Source organism: Nilaparvata lugens, chromosome 1 (assembly GCF_014356525.2).
Source record: "Nilaparvata lugens isolate BPH chromosome 1, ASM1435652v1, whole genome shotgun sequence".
Classification (NCBI taxonomy): domain Eukaryota; kingdom Metazoa; phylum Arthropoda; class Insecta; order Hemiptera; family Delphacidae; genus Nilaparvata; species Nilaparvata lugens.
In genome coordinates, this window is record NC_052504.1 from 72,572,834 (window position 1) to 72,599,620 (window position 26,787).

Sequence of the window (26,787 nt, forward strand, 5' to 3'; positions counted from 1 at the left end):
CCATTTGCAATTTTGTCTTTCTATCAGCTCCCAAATACTCTTTCACTAATGCTTTCTCCTCATCTGTGAAATGAAGATCCCACACATCAATAAACTGATAGAAGCAACTATTATATTAATAAATCCGAGTTAAAAGTTAAAAACTGTGAATGCAGTAGTCGCGTGGAGCACACCCGTGCTCCAAGAATGCACCACTAGAAATAATCGATTGTCAGACGTCATAAACTTGCTCTAAGACAACAACTGGTAGACTAAGACATGAATAGAGACTTGGTAGGAAGGTAGATCACCGCTCAAGGTCATCAGTGCTGCCAACTTTTCACAGCATAAGTATCAGTATGTCTGGAGCACATTGTGCTCCATGTGAGCACTGGAGTGTTAAAAGGTGAGATGGAAGATGCAATAATCCATTTTTCCCATTCATGGTGTTAATTAAACAAAATAGTTATTTGTATATCTAGAGTGAAAAGTGCTGTTTTTTCTCCCTGAGGGAAAAGTTTGAAGCCCGAGGCGAAGCCGAGGGCAACAATTTTCCTGAGGGAGAAGAAACATTTTTCACTCGTGATATACACAACATTTTTCCTCCACCTACATTTTTATAAAAACTGCTAATAAAATAATTTTTAAAAACATATGTGACCAAACAATGTGTTACAACATAATCTAAAAAGTAAACAGAAACAGCTGGCTTGTAATCACAGTTTGATAATTATATGAAACCGTTTTGAAGTTATTCACATTCAAAGATACTAATAAATCATACAAAGATGAGATGAGTACATTGGAAAAAAAATTAAAACTATCATAATTTTACTTTTTAAGGGATAGTAAAAATATTTGCAATATGCGAATGAATGGCATGTATTATCAAATAAATAAATGAATGTAATCAATAAAAATAGTTTAAAATTACTGACCTCAATGGACACCCTACATTTGGGACATCTTTTACTGTTTCCTACAAGCCATTTTTCATTCAGTGATGTGTTGACCAATCTTACCAGTTTTTTTCCATTTTTAGCTTCTATTTGCAATTTTGTCTTTCTATCAGCTCCCAAATACTCTTTCACTAATGCTTTCTCCTCATCTGTGAAATGAAGATCCCACACATCAATAAACTGATAGAAGCAACTATTATATAAATAAATCCGAGTTAAAAGTTAAAAACTGTGAATGCAGTAGTCGTGTGGAGCACACCTGAGCTCCAAGAATGCACCACTAGAAATAATTGATTGTCAGACGTCACAAACTCGCTCTAAGGCAACAACTGATAGACTAACACATGAATAGAGACTTGGTAGGAAGGTAGATCACCGCTCAAGGTCATCAGTGCTGCCAACTTTTCACAGCATAAGTATCAGTATGCCTGGAGCACAATTGTGCTCCATGTGAGCACTGGAGTGTTAAAGGTGAGATGGAAGATGCAATAATCCATTTTTCCCATTCATGGTGTTAATTAAACAAAAATGTGTTTTTCCTGCATCACCTTTCAACATTGAAAGATTAATTTGATATTCATATGTGCAGGATATGCTTGTGCGATAGGAGAAAAACTTTTTGTTCTGGTACATGATAACATGAATAGCAATATCAGCATTTAAAATTTAAAATTTCTCTATGTCACTATTACTGACTGGGAAATTGACTCCACACATGTTCAATATTTGAGCAAATTCGCTCAAATATTACATGGTTAATATTGACTTTTTTGTTTTCTGGTGAAAATAGGCTAGAACCTTTGACTATAGAAAGAATAGACTAATTATCCAATGCATTAGTTTTATGACAGCAGTTCATGTAACTCAAGACTGAGTTCTGGTATGAGCTGAGCTATTTGTCTTTCTTGCGCTCTCTTGCACATATCTCTTTCTCTCTTCCACTCCCTCCATTCTCACGCTCTCTCGCACATATCTCTTTCTCTCTTCCACTCCCTCCATTCTCACCCTGTCTCACACATATCTCTTTCTCTCCCACTCCCACAGGCCAAGTCAAGAATATAGGCCTACTCCTGCCAATTCCATCTTTTCGAATCATGTTATTGATTTATAGGAGATTATAAAATACTTGATGTATGCATTATTGCACTCTCATACTTTTGAAAGAACAATTTTTTCTATAAGCACTATGTTGAAGCTATGTTTTTTTATTCTTAAGTGATTTATGAGAGATAATAATAAGTTATGAATGTTTTGACAACCTTCATTTTGGAAAGCTGAAACTTGACTACTGTCAGTTCTAACACTTGAATAATACTTGAATATTACAGCTAATCCACGAATCTATAATATATTGCAGACAAAAGCATCATCATCAGGTGCAACACCATCGAAGAGCTTATTGTAGCAGGGAGTTTCCCTGTCATAAAAATGACTACAGTTCATTAATATTCAAAAGATCAAGGCAAATCCAACAGAAAATGCTACTGCAAAGATCTCAGACCATTTTGTTACATCCTGCCAATTTCTGGAAAGAATAAAATAAATTGTGTTTAAATGATAAAACATGATTGATGAAGATTATATACAGGGTTGGTGAAAATTGTGGAAAAAGCAAAATATTTCTTTTACAACAATAATTTGACAGTAGGTTTCATTGGGATCCTAATCAAATTGAAAAACTACTTTTCTGTTGTTTAAAAATTTTTGTTCGCCATCTTGGATTCGCCATTCTAAGTCCAACATGATTTTTTTCTAAATGATAAGATGGTTATATGGAAAATGATTTCAATGCAGAATTTCAAAAGAAAAGTATTAGCAATAACCAAACTTTGATAATTATATGAAACCGTTTTGAAGTTATTCACATTCAAAGATACTAATAAATCATACAAAGATGAGATGAGTACATTGGAAAAAAAATTAAAACTATCATAATTTTACTTTTTAAGTGATAGTAAAAATATTTGCAATATGCGAATGAATGGCATGTATTATCAAATAAATAAATGAATGTAATCAATAAAAATAGTTTAAAATTACTGACCTCAATGGACACCCTACATTTGGGACATCTTTTACTGTTTCCTACAAGCCATTTTTCATTCAGTGATGTGTTGACCAATCTTACCAGTTTTTTTCCATTTTTAGCTTCTATTTGCAATTTTGTCTTTCTATCAGCTCCCAAATACTCTTTCACTAATGCTTTCTCCTCATCTGTGAAATGAAGATCCCACACATCAATAAACTGATAGAAGCAACTATTATATTAATAAATCCGAGTTAAAAGTTAAAAACTGTGAATGCAGTAGTCGTGTGGAGCACACCTGAGCTCCAAGAATGCACCACTAGAAATAATTGATTGTCAGACGTCACAAACTCGCTCTAAGGCAACAACTGATAGACTAACACATGAATAGAGACTTGGTAGGAAGGTAGATCACCGCTCAAGGTCATCAGTGCTGCCAACTTTTCACAGCATAAGTATCAGTATGCCTGGAGCACAATTGTGCTCCATGTGAGCACTGGAGTGTTAAAGGTGAGATGGAAGATGCAATAATCCATTTTTCCCATTCATGGTGTTAATTAAACAAAAATGTGTTTTTCCTGCATCACCTTTCAACATTGAAAGATAAATTTGATATTCATATGTGCAGGATATGCTTGTGCGATAGGAGAAAAACTTTTTGTTCTGGTACATGATAACATGAATAGCAATATCAGCATTTAAAATTTCGAATTTCTCTATGTCACTCACTATAACTGACTGGGAAATTGACTCCACACATGTTCAATATTTGAGCAAATTCGCTCAAATATTACATGGTTAATATTGACTTTTTTGTTTTCTGGTGAAAATAGGCTAGAACCTTTGACTATAGAAAGAATAGACTAATTATCCAATGCATTAGTTTTATGACAGCAGTTCATGTAACTCAAGACTGAGTTCTGGTATGAGCTGAGCTATTTGTCTTTCTTGCGCTCTCTCGCACATATCTCTTTCTCTCTTCCACTCCCTCCATTCTGCGCCCTAACTTTGCCCTCCCAGGTATAAAATAAAGGCAGTCATTCTATTCTATTCATTCTCACACTCTCTCGCACGTATCTCTTTCTCTCTCCCACTCCCTCCATTCTCACCCTGTCTCACACATATCTCTTTCTCTCCCACTCCCACAGGCCAAGTCAAGAATATAGGCCTACTCCTGTCAATTCCATCTTTTTGAATCATGTTATTGATTTATAGGATATGATAAAATACTTAATAAATGCATTATTGCACTCTCATACTTTTGAAAGAACAATTTTTTCTATAAGCACTATGTTGAAACTATGTTTTTTTATTCTTAAGTGATTTATGAGAGATAATAATAAGTTATGAATGTTTTGACAACCTTTATTCTGGAAAGCTGAAACTTTGACTACTTCCAGTTCCAACACTTGAATAATACTTGAATATTACAGCTAATCCACGAATCTATCATATATTGCAGACAAAAGCATCATCATCAGGTGCAACACCATCAAATAGCTTATTGTAGCAGGGAGGTTCCCTGTCATAAACATGACCGTATGGTTCATTGATATTCAAAAGATCAAGGCAAATCCAACAGAAAATGCTACTGCAAAGATTGCAGACCATTTTGTTACATCCTGCCAATTTCTGGAAAGAATGAAATAAATTGTGTTTAAATGATAAAACATGATTGATGAAGATTATATACAGGGTTGGTGAAAATTGTGGAAAAAGCAAAATATTTCTTTTCAACAATAATTTGACAGTAGGTTTCATTGGGATCCTATTCAAATTGAAAAACTACTTTTCTGTTGTTTAAAAATTTTTGTTCGCCATCTTGGATTCGCCATTCTAAGTCCAACATGATTTTTTTCTAAATGATAAGATGGTTATATGGAAAATGATTTCAATGCAGAATTTCAAAAGAAAAGTATTAGCAATAACCAAACTTTGATAATTATATGAAACCGTTTTGAAGTTATTCACATTCAAAGATACTAATAAATCATACAAAGATGAGATGAGTACATTGGAAAAAAAATTAAAACTATCATAATTTTACTTTTTAAGGGATAGTAAAAATATTTGCAATATGCGAATGAATGGCATGTATTATCAAATAAATAAATGAATGTAATCAATAAAAATAGTTTAAAATTACTGACCTCCATGGACACCCTACATTTGGGACATCTTTTACTGTTTCCTACAAGCCATTTTTCATTCAGTGATGTGTTGACCAATCTTACCAGTTTTTTTCCATTTTTAGCTTCTATTTGCAATTTTGTCTTTCTATCAGCTCCCAAATACTCTTTCACTAATGCTTTCTCCTCATCTGTGAAATGAAGATCCCACACATCAATAAACTGATAGAAGCAACTATTATATAAATAAATCCGAGTTAAAAGTTAAAAACTGTGAATGCAGTAGTCGTGTGGAGCACACCTGAGCTCCAAGAATGCACCACTAGAAATAATTGATTGTCAGACGTCACAAACTCGCTCTAAGGCAACAACTGATAGACTAACACATGAATAGAGACTTGGTAGGAAGGTAGATCACCGCTCAAGGTCATCAGTGCTGCCAACTTTTCACAGCATAAGTATCAGTATGCCTGGAGCACAATTGTGCTCCATGTGAGCACTGGAGTGTTAAAGGTGAGATGGAAGATGCAATAATCCATTTTTCCCATTCATGGTGTTAATTAAACAAAAATGTGTTTTTCCTGCATCACCTTTCAACATTGAAAGATAAATTTGATATTCATATGTGCAGGATATGCTTGTGCGATAGGAGAAAAACTTTTTGTTCTGGTACATGATAACATGAATAGCAATATCAGCATTTAAAATTTCGAATTTCTCTATGTCACTATAACTGACTGGGAAATTGACTCCACACATGTTCAATATTTGAGCAAATTCGCTCAAATATTACATGGTTAATATTGACTTTTTTGTTTTCTGGTGAAAATAGGCTAGAACCTTTGACTATAGAAAGAATAGACTAATTATCCAATGCATTTGTTTTATGACAGCAGTTCATGTAACTCAAGACTGAGTTCTTGTATGAGCTGAGCTACTTGTCTTTCTTGCGCTCTCTCGCACATATCTCTTTCTCCCCCACTCCCACAGGCCAAGTCAAGAATATAGGCCTACTCCTGTCAATTCCATCTTTTTGAATCATGTTATTGATTTATAGGATATGATAAAATACTTAATAAATGCATTATTGCACTCTCATACTTTTGAAAGAACAATTTTTTCTATAAGCACTATGTTGAAACTATGTTTTTTTATTCTTAAGTGATTTATGAGAGATAATAATAAGTTATGAATGTTTTGACAACCTTTATTCTGGAAAGCTGAAACTTTGACTACTTCCAGTTCCAACACTTGAATAATACTTGAATATTACAGCTAATCCAAGAATCTATAATATATTGCAGACAAAAGCATCATCATCAGGTGCAACACCATCAAATAGCTTATTGTAGCAGGGAGGTTCCCTGTCATAAACATGACCGTATGGTTCATTGATATTCAAAAGATCAAGGCAAATCCAACAGAAAATGCTACTGCAAAGATTGCAGACCATTTTGTTACATCCTGCCAATTTCTGGAAAGAATGAAATAAATTGTGTTTAAATGATAAAACATGATTGATGAAGATTATATACAGGGTTGGTGAAAATTGTGGAAAAAGCAAAATATTTCTTTTACAACAATAATTTGACAGTAGGTTTCATTGGGATCCTATTCAAATTGAAAAACTACTTTTCTGTTGTTTAAAAATTTTTGTTCGCCATCTTGGATTCGCCATTCTAAGTCCAACATGATTTTTTTCTAAATGATAAGATGGTTATATGGAAAATGATTTCAATGCAGAATTTCAAAAGAAAAGTATTAGCAATAACCAAACTTTGATAATTATATGAAACCGTTTTGAAGTTATTCACATTCAAAGATACTAATAAATCATACAAAGATGAGATGAGTACATTGGAAAAAAAATTAAAACTATCATAATTTTACTTTTTAAGGGATAGTAAAAATATTTGCAATATGCGAATGAATGGCATGTATTATCAAATAAATAAATGAATGTAATCAATAAAAATAGTTTAAAATTACTGACCTCAATGGACACCCTACATTTGGGACATCTTTTACTGTTTCCTACAAGCCATTTTTCATTCAGTGATGTGTTGACCAATCTTACCAGTTTTTTTCCATTTTTAGCTTCTATTTGCAATTTTGTCTTTCTATCAGCTCCCAAATACTCTTTCACTAATGCTTTCTCCTCATCTGTGAAATGAAGATCCCACACATCAATAAACTGATAGAAGCAACTATTATATAAATAAATCCGAGTTAAAAGTTAAAAACTGTGAATGCAGTAGTCGTGTGGAGCACACCTGTGCTCCAAGAATGCACCACTAGAAATAATTGATTGTCAGACGTCACAAACTCGCTCTAAGGCAACAACTGATAGACTAACACATGAATAGAGACTTGGTAGGAAGGTAGATCACCGCTCAAGGTCATCAGTGCTGCCAACTTTTCACAGCATAAGTATCAGTATGCCTGGAGCACAATTGTGCTCCATGTGAGCACTGGAGTGTTAAAGGTGAGATGGAAGCTGCAATAATCCATTTTTCCCATTCATGGTGTTAATTAAACAAAAATGTGTTTTTCCTGCATCACCTTTCAACATTGAAAGATAAATTTGATATTCATATGTGCAGGATATGCTTGTGCGATAGGAGAAAAACTTTTTGTTCTGGTACATGATAACATGAATAGCAATATCAGCATTTAAAATTTCGAATTTCTCTATGTCACTATAACTGACTGGGAAATTGACTCCACACATGTTCAATATTTGAGCAAATTCGCTCAAATATTACATGGTTAATATTGACTTTTTTGTTTTCTGGTGAAAATAGGCTAGAACCTTTGACTATAGAAAGAATAGACTAATTATCCAATGCATTTGTTTTATGACAGCAGTTCATGTAACTCAAGACTGAGTTCTTGTATGAGCTGAGCTACTTGTCTTTCTTGCGCTCTCTCGCACATATCTCTTTCTCTCTTCCACTCCCTCCATTCTGCGCCCTAACTTTGCCCTCCCAGGTATAAAATAAAGGCAGTCATTCTATTCTATTCATTCTCACACTCTCTCGCACGTATATCTTCCTCTCTTCCACTCCCTCCATTCTCACCCTGTCTCACACATATCTCTTTCTCTCCCACTCCCACAGGCCAAGTCAAGAATATAGGCCTACTCCTGTCAATTCCATCTTTTTGAATCATGTTATTGATTTATAGGATATGATAAAATACTTAATAAATGCATTATTGCACTCTCATACTTTTGAAAGAACAATTTTTTCTATAAGCACTATGTTGAAACTATGTTTTTTTATTCTTAAGTGATTTATGAGAGATAATAATAAGTTATGAATGTTTTGACAACCTTTATTCTGGAAAGCTGAAACTTTGACTACTTCCAGTTCCAACACTTGAATAATACTTGAATATTACAGCTAATCCACGAATCTATCATATATTGCAGACAAAAGCATCATCATCAGGTGCAACACCATCAAATAGCTTATTGTAGCAGGGAGGTTCCCTGTCATAAACATGACCGTACGGTTCATTGATATTCAAAAGATCAAGGCAAATCCAACAGAAAATGCTACTGCAAAGATTGCAGACCATTTTGTTACATCCTGCCAGTTTCTGGAAAGAATGAAATAAATTGTGTTTAAATGATAAAACATGATTGATGAAGATTATATACAGGGTTGGTGAAAATTGTGGAAAAAGCAAAATATTTCTTTTCAACAATAATTGACAGTAGGTTTCATTGGGATCCTATTCAAATTGAAAAACTACTTTTCTGTTGTTTAAAAATTTTTGTTCGCCATCTTGGATTCGCCATTCTAAGTCCAACATGATTTTTTTCTAAATGATAAGATGGTTATATGGAAAATGATTTCAATGCAGAATTTCAAAAGAAAAGTATTAGCAATAACCAAACTTTGATAATTATATGAAACCGTTTTGAAGTTATTCACATTCAAAGATACTAATAAATCATACAAAGATGAGATGAGTACATTGGAAAAAAAATTAAAACTATCATAATTTTACTTTTTAAGGGATAGTAAAAATATTTGCAATATGCGAATGAATGGCATGTATTATCAAATAAATAAATGAATGTAATCAATAAAAATAGTTTAAAATTACTGACCTCAATGGACACCCTACATTTGGGACATCTTTTACTGTTTCCTACAAGCCATTTTTCATTCAGTGATGTGTTGACCAATCTTACCAGTTTTTTTCCATTTTTAGCTTCTATTTGCAATTTTGTCTTTCTATCAGCTCCCAAATACTCTTTCACTAATGCTTTCTCCTCATCTGTGAAATGAAGATCCCACACATCAATAAACTGATAGAAGCAACTATTATATAAATAAATCCGAGTTAAAAGTTAAAAACTGTGAATGCAGTAGTCGTGTGGAGCACACCTGTGCTCCAAGAATGCACCACTAGAAATAATTGATTGTCAGACGTCACAAACTCGCTCTAAGGCAACAACTGATAGACTAACACATGAATAGAGACTTGGTAGGAAGGTAGATCACCGCTCAAGGTCATCAGTGCTGCCAACTTTTCACAGCATAAGTATCAGTATGCCTGGAGCACAATTGTGCTCCATGTGAGCACTGGAGTGTTAAAGGTGAAATGGAAGCTGCAATAATCCATTTTTCCCATTCATGGTGTTAATTAAACAAAAATGTGTTTTTCCTGCATCACCTTTCAACATTGAAAGATAAATTTGATATTCATATGTGCAGGATATGCTTGTGCGATAGGAGAAAAACTTTTTGTTCTGGTACATGATAACATGAATAGCAATATCAGCATTTAAAATTTCGAATTTCTCTATGTCACTATAACTGACTGGGAAATTGACTCCACACATGTTCAGTATTTGAGCAAATTCGCTCAAATATTACATGGTTAATATTGACTTTTTTGTTTTCTGGTGAAAATAGGCTAGAACCTTTGACTATAGAAAGAATAGACTAATTATCCAATGCATTTGTTTTATGACAGCAGTTCATGTAACTCAAGACTGAGTTCTTGTATGAGCTGAGCTACTTGTCTTTCTTGCGCTCTCTCTCGCACATATCTCTTTCTCTCTTCCACTCCCTCCATTCTGCGCCCTAACTTTGCTCTCCCAGGTATAAAATAAAGGCAGTCATTCTATTCTATTCATTCTCACACTCTCTCGCACGTATATCTTCCTCTCTTCCACTCCCTCCATTCTCACCCTGTCTCACACGTATCTCTTTATCTCCCACTCCCACAGGCCAAGTCAAGAATATAGGCCTACTCCTGTCAATTCCATCTTTTTGAATCATGTTATTGATTTATAGGATATGATAAAATACTTAATAAATGCATTATTGCACTCTCATACTTTTGAAAGAACAATTTTTTCTATAAACACTATGTTGAAACTATGTTTTTTTATTCTTAAGTGATTTATGAGAGATAATAATAAGTTATGAATGTTTTGACAACCTTTATTCTGGAAAGCTGAAACTTTGACTACTTCCAGTTCCAACACTTGAATAATACTTGAAAATTACAGCTAATCCACGAATCTATCATATATTGCAGACAAAAGCATCATCATCAGGTGCAACACCATCAAATAGCTTATTGTAGCAGGGAGGTTCCCTGTCATAATTATGACTGTACGGTTCATTGATATTCAAAAGATCAAGGCAAATCCAACAGAAAATGCTACTGCAAAGATTGCAGACCATTTTGTTACATCCTGCCAATTTCTGGAAAGAATGAAATAAATTGTGTTTAAATGATAAAACATGATTGATGAAGATTATATACAGGGTTGGTGAAAATTGTGGAAAAAGCAAAATATTTCTTTTCAACAATAATTTGACAGTAGGTTTCATTGGGATCCTATTCAAATTGAAAAACTACTTTTCTGTTGTTTAAAAATTTTTGTTCGCCATCTTGGATTCGCCATTCTAAGTCCAACATGATTTTTTTCTAAATGATAAGATGGTTATATGGAAAATGATTTCAATGCAGAATTTCAAAAGAAAAGTATTAGCAATAACCAAACTTTGATAATTATATGAAACCGTTTTGAAGTTATTCACATTCAAAGATACTAATAAATCATACAAAGATGAGATGAGTACATTGGAAAAAAAATTAAAACTATCATAATTTTACTTTTTAAGGGATAGTAAAAATATTTGCAATATGCGAATGAATGGCATGTATTATCAAATAAATAAATGAATGTAATCAATAAAAATAGTTTAAAATTACTGACCTCAATGGACACCCTACATTTGGGACATCTTTTACTGTTTCCTACAAGCCATTTTTCATTCAATGATGTGTTGACCAATCTTACCAGTTTTTTTCCATTTTTAGCTTCTATTTGCAATTTTGTATTTCTATCAGCTCCCAAATGCTCTTTCACCAATGCTTTCTCCTCATCTGTGAAATGAAGATCCCACACATCAATAAACTGATAGAAGCAACTATTATATAAATAAATCCGAGTTAAAAGTTAAAAACTGTGAATGCAGTAGTTGTGTGGAGCACACCTGTGCTCCAAGAATGCACCACTAGAAATAATTGATTGTCAGACGTCACAAACTCGCTCTAAGGCAACAACTGATAGACTAACACATGAATAGAGACTTGGTAGGAAGGTAGATCACCGCTCAAGGTCATCAGTGCTGCCAACTTTTCACAGCATAAGTATCAGTATGCCTGGAGCACAATTGTGCTCCATGTGAGCACTGGAGTGTTAAAGGTGAGATGGAAGATGCAATAATCCATTTTTCCCATTCATGGTGTTAATTAAACAAAAATGTGTTTTTCCTGCATCACCTTTCAACATTGAAAGATAAATTTGATATTCATATGTGCAGGATATGCTTGTGCGATAGGAGAAAAACTTTTTGTTCTGGTACATGATAACATGAATAGCAATATCAGCATTTAAAATTTCGAATTTCTCTATGTCACTATAACTGACTGGGAAATTGACTCCACACATGTTCAATATTTGAGCAAATTCGCTCAAATATTACATGGTTAATATTGACTTTTTTGTTTTCTGGTGAAAATAGGCTAGAACCTTTGACTATAGAAAGAATAGACTAATTATCCAATGCATTAGTTTTATGACAGCAGTTCATGTAACTCAAGACTGAGTTCTTGTATGAGCTGAGCTACTTGTCTTTCTTGCGCTCTCTCGCACATATCTCTTTCTCTCTTCCACTCCCTCCATTCTGCGCCCTAACTTTGCCCTCCCAGGTATAAAATAAAGGCAGTCATTCTATTCTATTCATTCTCACACTCTCTCGCACGTATATCTTTCTCTCTTCCACTCCCTCCATTCTCACCCTGTCTCACACATATCTCTTTCTCTCCCACTCCCACAGGCCAAGTCAAGAATATAGGCCTACTCCTGTCAATTCCATCTTTTTGAATCATGTTATTGATTTATAGGATATGATAAAATACTCAATAAATGCATTATTGCACTCTCATACTTTTGAAAGAACAATTTTTTCTATAAACACTAATGAAATAAATTGTGTTTAAATGATAAAACATGATTGATGAAGATTATATACAGGGTTGGTGAAAATTGTGGAAATAGAGTATTAAATTCATATTAGTTTATCAGACAAAAATTGAAATAAATATTGGGATGATAAAGTGTGAGTATTTCGGAAGCTGCGAATATTAATAGTGGTTGTAGGTACTTACAATATTTTATGTTGCAATCCTCTACTCCGTGGTAGCCCTTCTTGCACAGGACGCAGAATGCATAGTTACAACTTGGACAGATGGCCACCTTTTCTTTTTGGTATTTGGTGACTGGGTACTAGCATGTAGGTCGCCTGCAGGGAACCGTGTTTGGATCCATCTCCAGCATCATGTTCAACAGCAGCTGATTGTACTTGTCAAATTCCTCTTTACTCACTATCTCACGTACCTATAACAAAATGGTTTGTCTTAAGTTGGCCACTAACGGTAGATTATCATACATACATTGTTGTGTCATCATATTGATGGGCTTTGAGCAACATTTTTTTGAGGCTCTATTACCATAGGTAAGGAAAGTATTGCTTTCCAAAAAAATTAAGTTACCTTACTTTCAAGTTTTCTATATGTTTCAAGGTTGCCTGAGTCCAAAAACATGATTTTTGGGTGTGTGTGTGTGTCTGTAAACTCCATTCCTAAACAACCGATTCACTTGAAATTTTAAACTCAAGGTCCTTATACCATGAGGAGCTGGCAATAAGATATTCAATAACATTCAATTCAAGATGGCAGTCAAAATGGCAGATAATTACTAAAAAACCATGTTTTTCACAGTTTTCTGATAAATGGCTCTTATGATTTTCTTCAAATCTATAGGCTGGATAGCTATTTATAAGCCTTATCAACTGCCATGAGTCTCATATCTGGAAAAATTGCAGGAGCTCCATAATATTCTTGAGAAAAATGGATTTTGTTGAATTTCTATCACGATTTTCTCAAAAATGACTGGACCGATTTTTTTCAAATTCATACCCTGTATTTATCAGCTCTATCAACTGGCATGAGTCTCCTTCCTGGGAAACTAACAGGGGGTCCACCCCATCCTTGAGAAATGGACTTTGTATAACCTCCTTCTTGTGCATGAGGTAGAGTAGTTCATTCATAAGAACACAAGTCAAGATATTTCATCTGTTGAACAGCTGTTTTGACGACTTTTAAAAAATGATCAAATTTCACAAGGGAAAATGAACTTTGAAAACGATTATATACAATAGTATGATCATAGTTTTAAATACGATAGCTGCCAATTGTCATTATGTTATTCCTCAAAATTATCTTTTTGGGGCAGAGATTGTTTTGATAGGACTGTCAGTAAAAGTCTCACTGTTCTGGTGAAAAGGATAGATATTGCTTTGTTTTATAATAGAGTTTTCCTGTTGCAGTTCGGGCAGTTTAAAGAGAATTGTATTATTAAACCACATTCTATGGCTCTTCAAAATTGCCTGTATGCATTTTTCCACAACTTTTTTCCTGATTCCCACAACGTGAATGCTATTTTGTAGCAGTTGGTTCATTATTTTCAAAGTTGTGTCTGCTGCTTGGACTGTAGAGTTTGTTGGCACAATGAGCTCTTGGAAGGATATTGCGTTCCGATATTGCCGATTGTTGATCAGAGCTTATCGATCAGAGGTTGTTGTTGTCTTCACAAGCTCATGGGAGCACAATTCACATTTGAATTTCTTCAGGCAGGCTTGGACAGTGTAACCCGCAAAATAACTGAAACAGTAATAATAATTAACAACTTAATTACAACTCATATCATCTACTAGTAAGATAGCCTTTTTTTCCAAGTCTGTCATGCATTCCACTTTCAGCTTCAGAAAATTCATTATTCCACTGCAGGCCCCTGTTTCTAAATCAACACCTCAAAGCCAGCAGGCTAGTGAGGTAGGGCTTGGTAGTGCAAATCCATCCCTCCTCATTTGATCATACATGGCAGGGGACTTATATCTTATCTTTAAAGCTTGTTGCCTCTCCTTCTCTGACCACTGGAGTTTATCCTTTCCAGCATGTTTGATTTGCATTTCAAAGAAATCAGTTACTACTTGTGGCAGATAAGCTTCCACTCCATCAATTAACTGGTTTCTACTCAAGGGTTGTGGGGATTTCCGGGACTCCCGCCTAGCTAATTGTAGATATTTCCTTTTCAATTTAATAGTTGATTTCATTTTATTTAAAAGTTTTTTTTTGTGGTGAAAGTTTCTTTTTATCTGGCATACTTTTACATCCCTGTACACTTTTTAATTTCTTGTACACTGGTGTACAGATTGATTCAGGACTGTCATTGGCATATGAATAATGACCTCCGGGCAACAGGGGTTGCCATTTCATCATATCTCATGACGACCATCAGAGACTGGGTTGACACAGGTGAAACAGTTGGTGTTGCTTGAACTTGTGTAACTTCCATCAGCGCCGGCATCTCTTTTGGACATATTTCATTTGTCTCAACTAATCCTTCTAGAGCTAAAATTGAGGCTCCTTGATTGAGTTTTTTTTTCTTGTATCACTATTGAAGCAGCATGAAGTAAAATGCTTTTCACACACAACTTTCCCTTTCAAAGTTGCAGGTGTCAAGGACTCAATAGTTAGCACAATTTAATACCCACAGGTCACAAGTATCTAATTGGAAATTGAAAAAAATGTAAATCCGGAAATTGTCTTTTATTTCTGGAACAACCAACAAAGCAACACTTGTTAGGTCTACTTCCTGATTGTCTGTTCTCAATTGTCTGATCCATAGTGCAAATCAACCTATGAAAGAATTTCAAGTTTTTTTTGGTTGGTATAGGAAAAACAAAATCATTTTAACAATGGCTATCTAAGGAAGTTTTGTAGTCAAAATCCTTCAAAAGAGATTTATAATCTGAGTAGTATAGCCTACAGAGTATAATTTAAACTACTTTACTAACATGTTGCAATAACATCAGCAGTTTTTTTTTGCAAATTTAACATTGGAAAGAAGCAATTGAGGACATTGCCGGAAGAAGGGCTCATAGCAAGAATATTGACTTTTAGAAAATGAGGTTTGAAAATTTAGTTCATCCTTGAATAGATATTTATTTATTTTTTATATGGTTAAATAATTATTTCTTGTAAAACGTAGTCTCAGTTGATGCCTTAAACATAAACTTAAACTAAAATATTGCAATATCATTGAATAAAGATAAAAATAAACAAGTGTGTTATGTGCCCTTCTTCCGGCAATTGTATATTCAAGGCTATAAATGTAAATTAAAAACACAGCTGAGTCATAATTCACTCATTTATTGATCAAATTCGAATCATTCATTCTCACAAATAATATTTTCCAACCAGTTTCGGTCATCAACACTGAGGTGCCTCATCAGGCTTCTTACATCTTTGATCTTTGCCTCTGATACTTGAGGGTAAGGAACAGTGGTTGGTCGAATCGTTCTTAAAACGTCTCTGCACATTGTTGATAGGAATTTGAAGGGAGTGTACACAGGATTGTAGCTTCTTGAGGACAGTATACTCCCATCTATTTTGTATTTCAACATCACAAATTTCATTATGGTGAATTTCCCAGCTGCTGATTTCGGCTTATCAAAAAAAAAGGGAGCAAGAGCAGCATCCCAGTTCATAATAGTATTTCTGTTCATTTCAACATGGAAGGGACTTGGATTATTTCGTGCTAGGACCATTGCCTCCAACCAAGGTTTTGCAGTCCCTATAACTTCTCTTTTCTTTATCCTTGATCTCACAAGGCCAAAATTCCTGTCACATTGAGTAAATGAGTGACCACGGACAGGAAACATTTGAGTTATTTCAACATTGTAGACCCTACTAAACCAGGAACAAAACTTTAATACAGTGCTGTTGCGATTTTGCCCTCCTGCTGAATCTGATAATAGAATGATAGTTTTCACTGAGGGAAACTTCCGGAGATTGGTTTTCAAACATTCAAATAGGAATGACACAACGGAATTAGCATTTTTTGAAGCCTGGGTTTCCATGAAACAGTAGAAGTAGGATGAGTCATCATTGTAAATGTGAATATTAAAAGCATACAACCAGAGCAATCTCTTATAAAATTGACTGTTGACATTGAGGCGTGGCACTGGATAGTTCTGTGCATAGTCAAATTCACACACTAGGTAAGATGGGTCATTCTTGCATTTATTAATAAAGTTCTCTTTTAAAGATTGTCGACTCTCCTTCTCTGACCACTGGAGTTTATCCTTTCCAGCATGTTTGATTTGCATTTCAAAGAAATCAGTTACTACTTGTGGCAGATAAGCTTCCACTCCATCAATTAACTGGTTTCTACTCAAGGGTTGTGGGGATTTCCGGGACTCCCGCCTAGCTAATTGTAGATATTTCCTTTTCAATTTAATAGTTGATTTCATTTTATTTAAAAGTTTTTTTTTGTGGTGAAAGTTTCTTTTTATCTGGCATACTTTTACATCCCTGTACACTTTTTAATTTCTTGTACACTGGTGTACAGATTGATTCAGGACTGTCATTGGCATATGAATAATGACCTCCGGGCAACAGGGGTTGCCATTTCATCATATCTCATGACGACCATCAGAGACTGGGTTGACACAGGTGAAACTGTTGGTGTTGCTTGAACTTGTGTAACTTCCATCAGCGCCGGCATCTCTTTTGGACATATTTCATTTGTCTCAACTAATCCTTCTAGAGCTAAAATTGAGGCTCCTTGATTAAGTTTTTTTTTCTTGTATCACTAGTGAAGCAGCATGAAGTAAAATGCTTTTCACACACAACTTTCCCTTTCAAAGTTGCAGGTGTCAAGGACTCAATAGTTAGCACAATTTAATACCCACAGGTCACAAGTATCTAATTGGAAATTGAAAAAAATGTAAATCCGGAAATTGTCTTTTATTTCTGGAACAACCAACAAAGCAACACTTGTTAGGTCTACTTCCTGATTGTCTGTTCTCAATTGTCTGATCCATAGTGTAAATCAACCTATGAAAGAATTTCAAGTTATTTTTGGTTGGTATAGGAAAAACAAAATCATTTTAACAATGGCTATCTAAGGAAGTTTTGTAGTCAAAATCCTTCAAAAGAGATTTATAATCTGAGTAGTATAGCCTACAGAGTATAATTTAAACTACTTTACTAACATGTTGCAATAACATCAGCAGTTTTTTTTTTTTTGCAAATTTAACATTGGAAAGAAGCAATTGAGGCTGTGCAAAGGCTAAAAATAACTTTCTACTCAAAATATTTTTCAAAGTTTTTTGGTTTGTATATCATCAAGCTATCAAAATGAAACAGTTTTCTCAGGAAAACATTTTTTTCCGATCATTACTTTTTGAGATACAAGTGCCTGAAATTTGAATTTTTGGGACAGAACATTTCAAATTTGGTAAGAGATAAATCCATGAGATTTAGAGGATGAATTATTCATGGCATCTAGTAAAAACATTTTCTGAAAATATCAATTTTTGAAAAAGTTATTCAATTTACCAAAAATCTAAGTAGAAAAACACAGACTTCTATGCCCAATAACTTTCTTTAATGACCAGTAAACATATAATTTTTCGAAATAAAAATTGTAGAGAATTTAATTCTGGAAAGAATTATGTAAGCTGTGTAAACTAAATTTGAATAAAATGTATTCTAATGTAGTACATTACACCACAAAAATTTGCTGTTTTATGAGGAGAGAACTAATAAGTCATAGGTATTAGCTGATTGTAAATAAAACATGGATTCAAATAACAGCTGTTCCAAAACAGCTGATTTATTTTGTTTTAAATAAAAAAATATTTAAAAGAAATTATCAGCTGAAAATTATTTTCAGAAATATTTTAGCTCACTGTTGAACAAAACAACAAACTGTAAGTTAGGCATACTGTAACCACGCTGTGTTTTTTGTTTAATATATTAACCAGTTATTTCTAACCATTTCACTTCACTTTTTTGTATTGAGTGAAAACGGCAGGTAACTTTAGACATTATTCATACTCTGAATTAGCTGATGTGCATTTAATGTATGGGATGGGACACAGTAAAAGAAACTGAAGCAAGACGTTTGTATCAAGAAAACTTTCCTAACCGAGTATGTCCAAGTTCGAGGTTTTTTACCACTATTCATCAACGTCTGTCTGAAACAGGTTCTTTGATGTCCAAAGAGCACATTTATGCAGGCAGACCCCGATCCACTAGGACTGTTGAGTTAAAGGAACAAGTTCTTAATGAAATTCATGAAGATTCAGAGAAGAGCACGAGAGAATTGTCAGTGCAGTTTAATGTCAATCAATCTATTATTTTGAGGATCCTGAAAGAGCAACAATTACATCCATACCACCTCAGAAAGTTCATACTCTATTGCCACAAGACTGTATTCCCCGTGCTGGTATTTGCCAATGGTTTTTAGAAAAACTTGTTAACCCAAACTTTTAAACAACCGGTTTATTTACTGATGAGGCACACTTTACAAGAACAGCTATCATTAACGTCCACAACCAACATATTTGGGCAGCTGAGAATCCTCATGCCATCAATCCTAATCGTCCACAACATCAGTTTTCAGTAAACATTTGGGCAGGAATCATAGGAGATGACTACTGTTGGAGCTTTCTCCCAGGCTTAATGGCATAATCCCCTTGAACTTTTTGAGAGAGGAGCTATTTATTTTACTTGAAGATGTACCTCTTCAGTTGCGCCAATACATTTGGTTTATGCATGATGGAGCTCCTGCACACTTCAGTGTTGCTGTTCGTGAACACAAACACCTGAATCACAGGTTTCCAAATCAAAACCATTTAATCTTGATATACACTAGATATACAAGATCATGTGAGTGAACTCAAAATATTCTGATTCAACTTGATCATATAGCTGTAGTCAGTAAATTTCAAGGTGGATTGTTCAACAATACATGCCTGCTGAGTAGCTGTATCACTACGTGCAGCTCCAATCCAACTTGGATGATCTCAACATATTATATTTTTTGATATGCTGGCACTGCTCAATCAGACATTTCTTACATAACTCAAAGCTGAGTTTCCTATTTTTTACATGTGTCTTCACACCTTTTGTGACAGACCTATTTACAGTTTCCTGCTCATTACTTATCAAATAAGAATACATATTAGACTTAAGACCTACAAATTTCCTTATTGGGTTAAAGGCTGCCTCATCCTTGAATCACACCACAACCTTATTCCTCTCCATGGAAAAGCATTTGTGCTCAGCAGGTTAGTTTTGAAGTGTCAAACAGCTCTAAGTTATCTTTTATGAACTGGTACAGTTATTTCCAGTTACCTTCCAGTTACAGTTATTTCCTGGTAACCAGTTATTTCTAACCATTTCACTTCACTTTTTTGTATTGAGTGAAAACGGCAGGTAACTTTAGACATTCATAGATGGTTTGGCATTTCTCTTAGAGTTTAAATGTTCAAATGTTGCACATTTACGGCGAAACGTGGTATTAGAATTTCATGAAATTTGACAGGTATGTTCCTTTTTTAATTGCGCGTCGACGTATATACAAGGTTTTTGGAAATTTTACAGTTCAAGGATAATGTGAAAGGAAAAAGGTGCCTCCCTCATACACCAATATAAGAGTAAAAATCAGACTATAGAATTATTCATCATAAATCAGCTAACAAGTGATTACACAGATGTGTGGAGAAGCCAGTCTATTGCTGTATTTCAATAAGGTCTATAGTTTCAATCAGGTACTTGTGGATGAGAATACTGCGTGAGGTCTACTGTTCACAGAACTACTAGTTATAATAGATTATAATCACGGTATCATTATAATAGAGTATTAAATTCATATTAGTCTATCAGACGATATATATATAAAAGAATTAATGTCTGTGTGTAAGATAGTTTGTTAGTTCCTTATAGATAGACTTAATAACTACTTGATAGAATGGCATGAGACTTTGGGAATAATATGTTGTGTGTATATTGGGATAGATTCATGATAAATTCAGATAAATTTCATGATTCATCAAATAAAGTCAAGTGTGACATGTGATACATTGCCTTTTTGTGGTACAAAGTTTGCCGGGCAAGCTAGTTGAAGATAATACTAGTGAATTATGCATGAATAAGTTGCAAGTTGCATAAAACACAATAGTTACATTATTTCATTCAGGATTTCAGTAAAAGCTTGCATTTTCTTGTGTAAGTTTTATCATTCAATTTATTAATTTATGTTTCAACCAAAAGTTTACTCAAAGAATAAAATAAAATTATGTACAAAATTTCAGTGTTACCTGTATCAGGTATTTAGATTATATTATAGTACCATACATCAAAAAGCAATCAACTTAACTCACAAATTACAACAATAATGAACAAAGTAAATTTCCAGTAAATTATCTATTTTTTAGGGCCACTGTTGAATATAAATAAGATGAAAACTTAGTAGGTACCCTTTTTAAAATTATTTAGTCACATGTTATTATCTGATGAAAAGAATCAGATAATACAAGAACAAATTATGAATCATTTCAATAGTGAATCAATGAAAGAATTCAATTTATATATTGAAGCATAGATAAAACCTATTATTGAAAAAAAAATTAGAAAAGATCTAAAGAAGACATGGAACTTGGAATCTATTTCAAACAAATTGAAGAACGAGAATGCCATTGGCACAAAAGCAGACAAGGGAAGTAGGCTCACTACAGTTATCATAAAACAAATAGATTATAATGATAAAGTAAAAAAATCATTGTAGATAACAATTTGAAAACATTTGATTTAAATTGAGAGATTTAACATTTGAAAATTCAATAGAAGATCCAACTCATGAATGTAGTAAAAATATTAATAATATTGTATCATGAAAATGATGAATCCTTTATCACCAATGTTTAAAGACCAACCAAAAATACATCAAGGTTGGAATACCAATAAGGCCGGTAGTAAAGTATTGTAATGCTCCTGCATATAAAGCTTGCAAATCTTTGAATAAATTACTACTTCAAAAGATAATAATGGAAAAAACCATAGCATAAGAATACATATAATTTGGTTCAAAAAATTAAAGGTATAAGAATTTCAGCTAATGCTATTCTGCTATCATTTGATGTAACCAACATGTATACCAGTATAGATAATAACATGAATTGGAGAAATCTAAAATAATGAATAATAATAATAATAATAATAATAATAGACAAGGATAGCAATGAAACAACATTTGCTAATCAAACACTCCCATTACAATGTGGACCTCACTATAGCCAATCTGAATCGACATGTCTCAAGTTTTGTCAGTAGTCACTATAAACCACCATCCCTGCACTAAAGAATAAACATTGTAAATTCCTTTCTTTGCCATTATTTTAAAATAGGCAATTTTGAAATTATTGTTATTATTATTTTTTGAAGTTGTAAATAAGCCTTCAACATTTGCCTTGATATAGAGCTACTACTTGATATAGTATAGAGCTACTTAAAAGGATTTATTAAGTACTGATAAATGATTATAAAATGATTTACTGATGCAGGCCTAATAAAATGATTCAAAACACAAAATTGTAATTTATAATTATAACTACGTTGAATCACTGGAAAATTAAACTTTAAATCACTCATTCTTCTTAAATTTATTTTCACTTTCTGGAAAAAACCCCATATTTTTCTCCTGGTCGTCTCAAGTCTTTTGACAGCTCTTGCACTTTAGCATGCAGTTTTGGTGTTATAAGTTTGTTGATCAAAAACACCGGATGGACATAGCATGCAGTATCACATGTCAACCACATTCTATGGCTCTTCAAAATTGCCTGTATGCATTTTTCCACAATTTTTTTCCTGATTCCCACAACGTGAATGCTATTTTGTAGCAGTTGGTTCATTATTTTCAAAGTTGTGTCTGCTGCTTGGACTGTAGAGTCTGTTGGCACAATGAGCTCTTGGAAGGATATTGCGTTCCGATATTGCCGATTGTTGATCAGAGCTTATCGATCAGAGGTTGTTGTTGTCTTCACAAGCTCATGGGAGCACAATTCACATTTGAATTTCTTCAGGCAGGCTTGGACAGTGTAACCCGCAAAATAACTGAAACAGTAATAATAAACAACAATGTATTTCCAGTAAAATTAACTTGAAAGAACACATTTTAGAAAACGGTATCTGCAAATTGGTGGTTGTAAAATAAATACTCTTCCCTAAAATAACACCCTAATAAGCATTCAAATAGGAACAAGGAAGTGTCAATAACATTATTCATTATTTGTTATGTGTGATTTAAATTTGTACCATACCAGCTTGGTCGTATTTGAGGCATTGTTTACAATTCATCTCATCTACTACTGATTTACATTTGTACCATACCGGCTTGGTCATATTCGAGGCACTGTTTACAACTCATCTCATCTACTAGTAAGATAGCCTTTTTTCCAAGTCTGTCATGCATTCCACTTTCAGCTTCAGAAAATTCATTATTCCACTGCAGGCCCCTGTTTCTAAACAACACCTCAAAGCCAGCAGGCTAGTGAGGTAAGGCTTGGTAGTGCAAATCCATCCCTTCTCATTTGATCATACATGGCAGGGGACTTATATCTTATCTTTAAAGCTTGTTGCCTCTCCTTCTCTGACCACTGGAGTTTATCCTTTCCAGCAAGTTCTTATAAACATATATCCATAAACGCTTCATTAGCAAGCTATACAGGATGAAAGATTTCGCCCAGAATTCAGTTCCTATGGTGAAATACACCAATGCTGAATTGTTTGGGGACTAGTTTTTAAAAAACGTATAGTGGATTCATATGGAAAAATATCTGAAAAACTGAATAAAACTAGTCTGGAAGCTGTAGTGTGAGTAGTTTTTGAGAAAAAAGTCAAAATATGCAAGAAATCTAAGTAGGAAAACACAGACTTCTACCTTTGATGCCCAATAACTTTCTTTAATGACCAGTAAACAAAATAATTTTCAGAAATAAAAATTGTAGAGAATTTAGTTCTGAAAAGAATTATTTAAGCTGTGTAAACTAAATTCAAATAAAATGTATTCTAATGTAGTACATTACACCACAAAAGTTTGCTGTTTTATGAGGAGAGAATTAATAAGTCATAGGTTGTAGCTGATTGTAAATAGAACATGAATTTAAATAACAGCTGATTTATTTTGTTTTAAATAAAAAAATTCTAAAAGAAATTATCAGCTGAAAATTATTTTCAGAAATATTTTAGCTCACTGTTGAACAAAACAACAAACTGTAAGTTAGGCATACTGTAACCGCACTGTGTTTTTGTTTAACATATTAACCAGTTATTTCTAACCATTTCACTTCACTTTTTTGTGTTGAGTGTTAACTTATTGAAAAACGGCAGGTAACTTTAGACATTATTCATACTCCGAATTAGCTGATGTGCATTTAATGTATGGGATGGGACACAGTAAAAGAAACTGAAGCAAGACGTTTGTATCAAGAAAACTTTCCTAACCGAGTATGTGCAAGTTCGAGGTTTTTTACCACTATTCATCAACGTCTGTCTGAAACAGGTTCTTTGATGTCCAAAGAGCACATTTATGCAGGCAGACCCCGATCCACTAGGACTGTTGAGTTAAAGGAACAAGTTCTTAATGAAATTCATGAAGATTCAGAGAAGAGCACGAGAGAATTGTCAGTGCAGTTTAATGTCAATCAATCTATTATTTTGAGGATCCTGAAAGAGCAACAATTACATCCATACCACCTCAGAAAGTTCATACTCTATTGCCACGAGACTATATTCCCTGTGCTGGTATTTGCCAATGGTTTTTAGAAAAACTTGTTAACCCAAACTTTTAAACAACCGGTTTATTTACTGATGAGGCACACTTTACAAGAACAGCTATCATTAACGTCCACAACCAACATATTTGGGCAGCTGAGAATCCTCATGCCATCAATCCTAATCGTCCACAACATCAGTTTTCAGTAAACATTTGGGCAGGAATCATAGGAGATGACTACTGTTCGAGCTTTCTCCCAGGCTTAATGGCATAATCCCCTTGAACTTTTTGAGAGAGGAGCTATTTATTTTACTTGAAGATGTACCTCTTCAGTTGCGCCAATACATTTGGTTTATGCATGATTGAGCTCCAGCACACTTCAGTGTTGCTGTTCGTGAACACAAACACCTGAATCACAGGTTTCCAAATCAAAACCATTTAATCTTGATATACACTAGATATACAAGATTGTGTGAGTGAACTCAAAATATTCTGATTCAACCTGATCATATAGCTGTAGTCAGTAAATTTCAAGGTGGATTGTTCAACAATACATGCCTGCTGAGTAGCTGTATCACTACGTGCAGCTCCAATCCAACTTGGATGATCTCAACATATTATATTTTTTGATATGCTGGCACTGCTCAATCAGACATTTCTTACATAACTCAAAGCTGAGTTTCCTGTTTTTTACGTGTCTCCACACCTTTTGTGACAGACCTATTTACAGTTTCCTGCTCATTACTTATCAAATAAGAATAAAAAATCTGGATCACAAGGGTCTAAACGCTTTTGAAACCGGTTTTTATTCCCACTACTATTGTCCTCATCCATGGTAAAAACTTGTTTGTGGATACAGATGCACCTCAATGATACTTTGAAACCACTGACAGAATACAATATGGAGGAAAAAATAATTGGAAATTATTGATTCAAACTCAAACAGAAACCTGCGTGTCACACTACACTACTAGAAACCATCGGTCAGAGAGAGACGAGAGACCACCACGTTTTCAACTTTAGCACAATAACTATCCACCATCAACCTAGAACTAGACAAGACGCATGTCAACAGAAGGAGGGTTGCCTAGTGAGAAGGTAGAAGGGGTGGGGGAAGGTATAAGTCCAACTAGTGCTGCCATCTGTGAGTTGCAAAATTCCATAGCAGTCTGTGAGACTGGGGTTTCGGTAAAAGTGCTAATTAATTTGCAAAAGAATGTCCAAAGTTGTCAATTTTTTTTATTGCAGAATATGATTTATAAGTGGCATTAGTTATCGGTAAAAATATTGAAAAAATTCTAGGGATGAAAATAAGGGCAGTTCTCACCCTTGTAAAGAAGAAATTGCTCAGTTTCCCAATTTTTTTCCATGCAAATATTATTCTTATATGTACCAGATAGCAGTAAAAATATTATAAAAAATCTAGGGTTGAAAGAGAGGGTGGTTTCCACCCTTGAAAAATTGATATTTTTAATTTTTTGCAGAATATGATTTACAAATGATGTTAGTTTATTAGTAAAATAAATGAACCAGAAAATGAAGATGAAGAATTTCTCACCCTTATTGAAATAATAGGCTACCACCTCAATTTCCACCCTTGTTTGTAGAATAAGATGCATTGGAATCAGAAAGATGAGGAATTGTTTGATTTTTATTATTTATATATTTTATCATTTATATAGAATCAGTTGGCATATATTATAAAGCCTAGTCAAATGGGAATGATAATTATTATAAAAACCACAATCAATATAAACCTACCCTGTATTTACAGTTTTGTGTGATGTACCTCAAAGCATTCTGGCATTTGCAGTGCCACTTGACATTGGTTGTATTGCCAGACAGTCTCACTCCGCTTTTTATTTCTTTTGCAAACAAAGCAGCGTTTTGTTGGATGCTGCTTCAAAACTGTTGGTGGAATTTTCTCAACAAAATGAGCCCACTGCCTGGCCTGGAGTCGCATGGGGGTATCACCAGAAGAAGGTCGGCCTCTTGTCTTGTATTTTGGCAATGTCAATGTTGATAACATTTCTGTTCTGTTACATTTAATCGAAAGTCACTGTACTTCGTTTTTTCCATTCAACTCCTTCCACACTCAATATGAATTGTAAATCGCCATGTCTAACATGTAAAAAAAAATTCTTGTAAAATTTGGCATATCGGCGCATCACAGGGTAGCAAGCTAGTACTTGGTCATGCTTATCTACCCCATTCATGCCATTGTTATAGTCTATTACTAACTGTGGTTTTTTTACTAATGTTCTAGTCAACTGCCCTCTCACCTTGACAAACCGTTCCTTGTTCGTTTTGATCATAACTGCATTTTCATGTGATGTTGATAACAAGCAGATTTCTTGTTTGTCATGCCACTTCACGAACAACCTGTTGTTTGCAGTTCTCACAATTTCACCCTTAGGAAGACGAAGGTGCGCTGCTTCATGTGGCATATTTTTTCTGTTGCTCCTTACC

At 34.1% G+C, this 26,787-nt stretch overlaps 3 long non-coding RNA genes across 6 annotated transcripts in view; 1 reads left to right on the top strand and 2 right to left on the bottom strand.

Moving 5' to 3' along the window:
• The window catches only part of LOC111049953, a 189,379-nt gene that overhangs the window by 92,783 nt on the left and 69,809 nt on the right, over positions 1–26,787 (top strand). The window contains exon 6 of one of the 3 annotated variants that reach the window (XR_005573160.1): positions 2,296–2,840. The exons of the other annotated variants lie outside the window; for them this stretch is intronic. This is a non-coding gene — a long non-coding RNA (uncharacterized LOC111049953). Of the gene's footprint in view, positions 1–2,295; positions 2,841–26,787 lie in introns of those variants that run through there. 3 annotated transcript variants of the gene reach the window in all.
• LOC120354785 lies at positions 3–3,190 on the bottom strand. Its single transcript, XR_005573172.1, has 3 exons — positions 2,983–3,190; positions 918–1,087; positions 3–63 (listed from the first exon to the last, which is right to left on the bottom strand). It is a non-coding gene; the product is annotated as an uncharacterized LOC120354785 (long non-coding RNA).
• Positions 5,129–11,405, bottom strand: LOC120354783. Of its 2 annotated transcripts, XR_005573169.1 has the most exons (4): positions 11,344–11,405; positions 9,214–9,383; positions 7,087–7,256; positions 5,129–5,284 (listed from the first exon to the last, which is right to left on the bottom strand). It is a non-coding gene; the product is annotated as an uncharacterized LOC120354783 (long non-coding RNA). The 2 variants fall into 2 exon arrangements; XR_005573168.1 differs by lacking the exon at positions 11,344–11,405 and having other exon boundaries at positions 5,138–5,284; positions 9,214–9,657.